This window comes from Tachysurus fulvidraco, chromosome 8, assembly GCF_022655615.1.
Source record: "Tachysurus fulvidraco isolate hzauxx_2018 chromosome 8, HZAU_PFXX_2.0, whole genome shotgun sequence".
In the NCBI taxonomy this organism is placed as follows: Eukaryota; Metazoa; Chordata; class Actinopteri; order Siluriformes; family Bagridae; genus Tachysurus; species Tachysurus fulvidraco.
This window is the reverse complement of record NC_062525.1, coordinates 10592923-10602236: the sequence shown is the minus strand read 5'-3', so window position 1 is coordinate 10602236 and position 9314 is coordinate 10592923.

Sequence of the window (9314 nt, the reverse complement as noted above, 5' to 3'; positions counted from 1 at the left end):
TTACAATTAGAAGAATGAAAATATCTGCCAGACCTGCCCTGATACATCTGCATTACAGAGCCACGATTCCCCTACTCCTTCACTATTATATTTCTTAACTGTAGCAGCAGAAGAGATTCTACAAGTCATCCGTCTTACAATCCTGCCACATGCCCACTGGATCAATCCCTTCTATTATGCTTCAGAGTAGCTCACAAGACCTCCTGCCCTTCATCATAACAATCATCAATAGATCCATAGCAGGGCATATACCAACTACATTCAAAAGAGCAAGGGTTATTCCTAGAATGAAGAAACCTGCTCTGGATCACTCAGACATTAGCAACTACAGACTGGCATCATGTCTGTCTGTTCTTTATAATATTCTTGAACACATTGTTTATAATCAACTCTCTGTCTACCTTTCACAGAACAAACACCAAGATCCTGAACCAGACTGCCTTCAAAGCAACACATTCCACAGAGACTGCCCGTTTGGCTGTCACTGAGAAACTACATGCTGATACATCAGCCAAGCTGTCATCTCTCCTCATCCTCCTCGACTTTTAGGCAGCATTTGATACATGGAATCTTGGAATGTATGGAGCAGCATGGGAATGGTTTGCATCCTACCTGGAAAGTGGACGTCTGCTCCACGCAGACTCATTACTTGGTCCTTTCATTTTCTCTCTCTATACTCACTCTTGATGGATCATCAGCTGAAACATCAGCTGGTCATCCTAGTCCCAGTGATTCATTCACAGGTCAGGACCTTGCTATATCCCTGAACAACTCTCTGATATTCCCTTTGGTCACTGCTCACAACCATGGGGTAATCAACCAGAAAAAACAGAAGTATTTGGTCATTTTTATCCACACAGACTGTTCAGGTGCAAGTTCAATCGCTTGTCATTTCAATACTGGACTACTGCTACTCTCTGCTAGAAGGTCTGAACTCACTGAAACTCTCTGCTGGCAGATCTGGATGCAATTTAACCTTTGCAAATGATCCAAAATCCAGCTTTTTTAATGGTTTTCAACAGGCCTCTAAGTTCTCATACACCACCTCTATGCTACACTTCCACCACTGGCTTCCAATAACTGCATTCATCAGATTCAGAACACTGAATATTGCCTACAAAGCCAAAAATGGACCAGCACCCTCTTACCTCAAAGGTCTTATCACTCCTTACAATGCAACACATTCCCTAGGACCTACTAGCACTTGTCTGACAAATGCCATGCATGTAATGTACATGTGAATAATTATTATATTTTAGTGTAAAAAATCTTTTATTCATGTATTTCAATATGGCTACTGTCAAAATACACAAAATTTGCCATTATTCTGTTTTAAATGTGTTTTGTGGTGTGAGTGGTGTGTCAGCATTTGAATAATGTAGTGCGTGCATGCGTGTAATACATATGTATCACTGGTTGGACTAAGTGTGTGAATGCTGTGATTCAAATGTCTCTCTAACATCAACCTGCAGATGGCTATGCACCTTTATGTACAGTAGGTAGAGGATGTGTGAATTCTGAGTGCTGGTGGTTTCATGTCTTTTAATTTACTTTAGCTTAACTTACATAGCCTGAGAGAAAAATCTGTCACTCATATGAGTCCAGAAAGATGTTTTATTACACCAGCCAAAATAATTTTGCCTTCTGCTGTTTGAATGCCCTGGTGTTTAGTCAAAACTGTAATGTGTGCGGTATGGCAGCTGAAACTGTAATTATCTCACTCACCCCCTTACATTTGTCTCATGACTGTCTTCTCCTTGCTTTTTACCTAAAATCCCTAAATTGCATGTCCTCCCTGTCAAGAAACCATGGCATCAACATTAAGCTGGAAATGACATGATTGGCATCCACTGCCTCCATAATCATCTGAGATTTGATGAATACATATAACCACCGTGCTAGGAAGGCAGGCTACCCGAATTCAAAAACGCCAATTACAGCCTTCCCCTAAGAAAATCACCCAGATGGAGGCAAAATATTCACCAATTTCTGTGTTCATTACAGCAGCTCAGTTTTGTTTAAAACCATGATTGCAGTATAGCCGGCTACACCTCTTTTTTATGGTCTTGCAAATGATGGAATGATTGAATGATTGCACTGACAGGTGTTAGTGAATGAGGTCATCACTGCCACTTGTCACATGCTGTATCATGGATTGATCTCACCAGCGTTTATGCTATGAACCTTGCGATAGTATTGCAGACAGAGAAACCAGTGAAACTGAAGGTCTTTTTGTGTTTTCTGTGTACCACGGTGGACCATGTATGAATCATTAAAGAAACACAAGAAGGAAATGTAGACAGAGATACAGCTCCACATCTAAATCTACAATAAGAGAAAGTGTATCATCTGGCAAAGTTTTAGCTTCTCCATCTCTATAAAGTTTTAACAGAGATGCTAAACAGTTTTTTTTTGTACTTGCAAGTGTTTGCTCTCAGTACTGAGTAATTGCCAAACTTGCAAGGAGGCTTTTATGGAAGAGTGTGAGGTTCCTCTCTTTACAGTAACTTTAACGCCTAGAATTTGCTCACATAATAATAATAATAATAATAATAATAATAATAATAATAATAATAATAATAATAATAATAATAATAATAATAATAATAATAATACATAAATACTGTCAATTATATAAAAAACCTATATTAAATTCTATAAAATGCTTGATTTCATATACCAACTTATTTACTTGAAGAACTACACCACTCTACCTACAAGAATTTCACAATTATTAAAAGCAAAGGGTAATCAACTCAAATATTGATTTGATTTGATTTCTACTTTTTTGGGTGATATTTATAGTATGCATTTGATATTTTGAAAGCCTCTCTGCTTCATATAAAGAAACCCTAGACCTTTCAGATTCAGAGTGCTTGCCAATATATTAAACTGTTATCCTAAATTGGTTTAGAACCCCCCAAATCCCCAAACACCAAAACATCAACACAACACAAACCCTCTACAGCTTGTTAGGCTGCTATCCTCACAGCCAAGCACCTCCTGAGTATCTGCCCCACTATTACCCTCTTCTTCCCTTGAGAGCTGGACTGCTTTTTAAGATAGATTTTAAAAGCAATGAGCACATCCACTGGGACTGTAGGGGCAGCAAGACTCAAATGATTAATTGTCCGACTTGTTGGTGTTCTACTATACACCCTTGAGTCGGCACTGAAGTGCCTGTTTACTGGCTGTGCCACAACATTGCAAGGCTTATGAGTCCTTCTTCTGTACTTGACTTTCTTCCCTCTTATTTCTCCTTTTGCTGACAGTTCTTGTGGTTGTTCTGGTAGAATCATTTGGTTGACCTGTCGAGCTTGTCATAAAACACTTCAAGTCAGTTTCCCTACAAATTTGTTAGGGAAATTGTTTGTTTCAAAAATGACTGGCCATATATGTCTGTCAAGCAAATTATTCATGCTCAGAAGCAGTGTCAGCTGGTCTATAAGGGCATATACAAGGCTAATATTGCATATAGCTGTTTAATAAATAAAAAAAATTCTAATTTACAATCCCAAAGAAATTAAATTCTGTTGAATTCCGTATTAACTACACTACCCAACTTACAGTGCTGTTAAGTTGTTAAGCATTATTGAATCTAGTGGTCAAAAATGTTCATCACAATGCCCCATGCTCAATAGATTTGTAATAAAGGGAAAACATGATAACAGGGTTGCCACGGCCATACTTTAATTTGGAAGTAGCATTATGGGCTATTTTCAAAAATAGTGTTTTCTATTTGTGGATGCAACACAAATAGAAGATGAGCTGCAATGACTCAGGCTGTGTATAAATAAGGTTTTGTCTTCCACAGAATGTCCTTGTAATAGTATGCAACACTTTATTAGAGGCAGAAGAAAGTGACTGATCTTGTATGTACCCAAGCTGCAGTGAGCCATATACTGCCTAGTGTGCCGTCATCAGGATACCTATGACACTCGCATTCTACCTGCTTTTCCAAAAACAGCTTTGGGGTGGCTGTGTCAAAAGGCAGCTTTGATTTTAACACACACTTACACACTTACACACACACACTTACACACTTACACACACACACACACACACACACATATATATATATAGTGAATGGCTATTGAGTGTAGCAGGTCACAGCCTTTTCTTTCCTTGAATATCATAAGAAATTATTGAGTGTGTGTGTTTTTAATGAGAGCTGACATTGCTGAAATGAGAAACAGTATACCACCGGGGTGTATACATCACACATACACCATGGTTTGCTGACTCAACAGGCCATTACTGTGCTGTAAAATGGTACAATGTTATATAAAACTGATCTACCATCAGCTTCCAATGCCTGTGAAGCATGTAGTAATTGACAGCTTATTGAAGATTATTCGACCTTCTTCTAGCTGTCAACCCATGAAGTGCCTGCATAGCAATAACAAGAGGGCTTTCATGTATTATTCCATGTGGCACACGGAGAGTTTAAGTATGCCTCTTGAGAGTGAACGTTATTGAGAGTGAGAGAGCTTCTTTCCTCTGTGATCACTATGATCATCTCCTGCGATCAGTCTGATTGATGCATATGAGGATCTTTTCCCAGAACGTTGCCGTGGCAACTCTGCGATGTCCCGCGGGACGTGAGACATTCCCCACAGTTCATTGCAGAGCATGGGTCATTGCTCTCTCCAAATAGCTCGCTGTGTGATGCCTGGTCCCCTACCCTGTCTAAAAGCTGTGATTAAACTGTTTCCACCACTACAGGAAGCTGCGCTTTGCGTCAGTCTTGCCATGCTGGTGGCAAATATCTAGAGAAATCAAAAAAGTCTTGACATTGACAGCCATGGTAGCCTAATGGTGGCATTGCATGTCACGTTTTCCTTTCTGATTGCAGAATAAATGAGAACTCTGCATGCATTTTAAGTGCTTTTAATGTGACAATGCCTGCTGCTCAGTGTCATTAAGGCTTTTGGGAACATTATTAAAGACAAATTATCCCAATTAGACATTAGATTTATGATATGAGAAGATTGATTGTTAGATTATTTGTTCATGTTCTTCATTCTTGTGCATTACAGTGGTGGGTACTAGAAACAAGATACGTGACAGAAATGTTGCAAATTCACAGCCGCTCATATTACTCCCAACAGGAACAGCACATTGCTCCTCTCCTCAGATTTCCTTTAGCTCTGCAAGATAAAGGTATGAGTGCTTCTAATTTAGTTACCTCAGACATTAATGGCTCATTTGAGGCTTTGGATTGCACAGATGCTTCATTGTCTTATAAATACTCAGGCTCCATTAATATTCAGTGACAGTGTGTGTGGTGAGTGGTCACCTTGAGTGCATTCAAGACCCCAGGTCTCATTTACAGATTCAGCTGAAGCAAGTCATGACATGGCCTTGCTGTGGTCAGCTCCCTCTAGCAATGATGACCATTCACTGACTCACTGTGCATACTCATGTTATTTGAGGTTAATGAGTGCAGTTTTGATTTAACCCTATAGGTAAATTAGTGCTGAGCATTGAAGGTTCTCAATTCTGAATAATAATGTTTGATTAAAGCAGATGTTGAATCTGGTGATTCTGTAGTCTTCTTTGGACAATTTTATTAGTTTATTGTCTAGATCCTGAAAAAAATAATTAGCTATACCCTGTTGAGAATACTTTCTTTATTTCAGAAAAGGGAACCACAATAATGCACCATTAATGGACAAGTCTCTAGATAATTGTGCGCCATGCCGCTAATTTTCAAAGTGTGAACTGTTTTTGTAATGAATAAATCTCTCTACTGCTGTATGTTGTGGATATACAGGGTTTGGACAGTTAAACTAAAAAAAACCATTTTAGACCACAATAATTTATTAGTGTGGTATATGGCTTCCTATTGTAGAATACAGCATCATTTGGTGAAGGGAATGACAAGTACAGGTCCTGCACAGTGGAAGGAAGGATTTTGAACCATTGCTCTTGCAGAGTGGTGGCTAGACCAATACATGATGCTGGTGGAATAAAACATATCTTGACTCGGTGTTGGGAGAGCATTCCAACCCAAACCATCACTGATCCACCCCTGGGATTTACTCTAGGCACCCAACAGTCTTGTTGGTAAGCTTCAAGACCTAATGCTACCAGATGTGGGAAACTCAGTGAAGGTGGACTCATCAAAGAGCAATACAAGTGTCACATTGTCCACAACCCAAGATTTCCACTGGTGCTATGGAAACTGACGTTTGCCATTGCCAGTATTATAAGCTTTGGATACCTACCCTGTGGTACTCTAAGAGCAAAGCATTAAGGTGCTGTGGTTTTATGCTTTTTTATTTTCAATTCACAATTCAGACTGGTACCTGGATATCCCTTTCAGACAGCTTCCACTTGCATCGACAGTTACTCCTGTTGGATGTGGTTTGTCACTTGTGGTGGTTTGTTTTAATTGCTGTGGATACTAAGGCTCTTGAAACACCACAAAGACTTGCAGATGTGCCTACGATACTCACACCACAAATTGCCCTCTTTTGAACTCTGATATGCCTCCCATTATTTTGTGTGGATAGCAATATTTTATGTAGAGCTGTGCTCTGCTAATTCAACCTTCACACTCTGTTCCTACATATGGAATGTGAAATCAGTGAAGATTGGCCACCAGGCTGCATATATAGGCATGAAACCTCCAACACTATATTAGCTAATGGCTCAGTTCCATTGTCCAACCCATATACGTTAATAGCATATTATGCACAGAAGATAATATTTTTTTGTAAATGAAAGCAGGGAATTGTAGAATTTTCATTTATAATTTGACAGAAATTCTTACATTGTAAAATTTTCACTGTTGCAAAATGAGGTTCTCGTATGAATATCTGTATATTCAACGCAATCTTTTGCATTCCTAGCTAAAAATATCCATAAAAGGAAATGTATTAAAATGTATTTATGCCATGTAATGAATACATTTCTGAATATTCCAAAGAAACAATCCATATCTATTCTTATCAGTATGTTCTAAATGGGGAAAAACAAATTTGAACCAGCTGGGTTTACATCACAGAATTCAAAAAAGATAAAAAACTATAGCTACTTTATAGGCAAAGCATTTAACATTAAATATGAAGCGCTCTCTGAGATTTCCTTAGAAATACTACCACAGTTAATCGCATGGATTTCTGTTTTAGCTTCACTTAACTCAAGAAAATTACAGTTTCAGTCATTTATTTCTCAAATCTGTTAGCTGACCTATGAAACTTTCCCTTTTTGCAAACAGGTAAAATTGTTGAATAAAACATAATTTGTTTAATAAAATTAAATAAATAAAAAAAGATTAAAATGCTCAGTTAAAGTTCATAAAAACTGAAAATAAAATTGACCCTATAATGGATCCCTGATGTACTCCATAGCAAGATAGGATTTCTTTTGAAAGAAATGGGGCAAACAATAAAAGGTGTTGCCAAAAATTCAAAACCATAGTTTAAGCCTCAGATTAATTATAATATCATGATTGGGCTGCATTAAGGATTTACATCATTATAGATCATTCTAGACATCTCTCTAATGCATTAAATGTCATTCAATACCCTTGATTACCCTGTCTAAATTTCATTTGCACAATTATTCATATAAAAAAGATGCATCATACCCAGTTTTATTCATTAGAAGCTGAGCATGTGCTAACTTTAAATTCTCTGTTTTATTACCTAAAATTTAAAACTAATTCAAAACTAGGCTGGCACAGACAGTCCCAAATATCATGACATTCTTATCCTTCAAAAAAATAAATACATATAGATACATAAATTAATTATGTAAACAAAAAATAAATAAAAATACAGGCATTGTAACAGCTAGAACATTTCATATGTAGCCTTGTGTCTAAATCAAACTAAGCCAAAGTAGCAGTGTGGCATGGATGTTTAGGACACTTTCTTACCAGACCACCAGAGGGAAGTCTTCCTCAGTTATAGGTTTCATTATCCTTTGTTCATTGTGCTCATCTGTTCTGTTTTCCGTGATTGCACAGTGGTCACCTTATTTAAGTTCCTTATCTACTTGTTGATTATCGTACGTTTATATTTGTTTTTGCTTTTTTTGATCACAGTTCCTGTTATTAGTTTGTTCCGTAATATAAATAAATAAATAAATAAATGGCATTTGCATCTGATTTCAGCCCTGTGATGTGTCAAATGTAAGTGTGAGTTGAAATACACCAACACATGCAGTCAAATAAAGAAGGAAAAAATAACTTTAAAAACTGTTCACAATCAATAGTGCAAACAGTAGTGGCAGATGGAACACTGTTTACAAATTGATCAAGAGTAGACAATAAAAAACTGTTAGTTCTGTATACTGGCAGGAATTAACTTACTAAACAAGATGCTATTGCCTCCCAAACCCTGGGGTTATAGGAAACCAATAAAGCTTCCAAGTGTAGGTAACAAACCTGCAGCTTTGTTTGTGTCCATTTTCCTACAATGCTTCTATAATCTTGTTTTAAGCAATGTGTATTTCATCATTCACCCAAGGTAATGGTTAATATGAGTAACTGCTTTAATTTTTGACACGATGGAGCAAACTGTTTTATAAAACATGTAAAAGAAGAAATGATTCAACAATAGGTATGAATTCTGAAGCAAGTGTATTAAAAATGTCGAATGATCGTATGAGGACGTGGCCACCTCCTAGCTAACCTGACTATTCTCACCAAGTATCCAGTACAAAATATGATGTAGATTAGGATAGGATTAAGCAGAATAAGACAATTGTGAGATGCATTACATTTTCTGATAGTTGCACTCTTTATTGTCCACAAGTTTAAAGCCACACATACCAGGTCTCCAGAGAACATGGCACAATGAAGCAGCTTTGTAGCAATGATCCGATCAGAAACAACTCTACCACCACTTCAGCTGTGCCCTATGCTCCCTGTTTACCCATTTATCTTCTGACATTGGATATGTTAACAGAGTGCTTGTAGCAGGCAAATTTCCACAGGGACCAGTAGCACCAATGGAGGTAGAATACAAGTGTGTTAATACACACTGCATTATTTTCATACACAGTAAGGAGAAATTCATTATATTGTCAAAAGTGTCTTGAACCCTGACCATCATACCAATATGTGATTGTTGAACATCTTGTTCCAAAGATGGTGCCCATTTTGCTGTTATAACAGCCTCTTTTTCAGTAGATGTTATGTGTCTGAGAAACTGTCTGCCCATGCAGCTACATGAACTACTCCTGGCACACAATGGGCTTTCTAATTAATGACAAAAATAGTGTTCAGAAATGGTGGTGCTGAGGTCAAGGTTCTCTGTAGTCCACTCAAGTTCTTCCACACCATCCTTTGTCTGTATGAA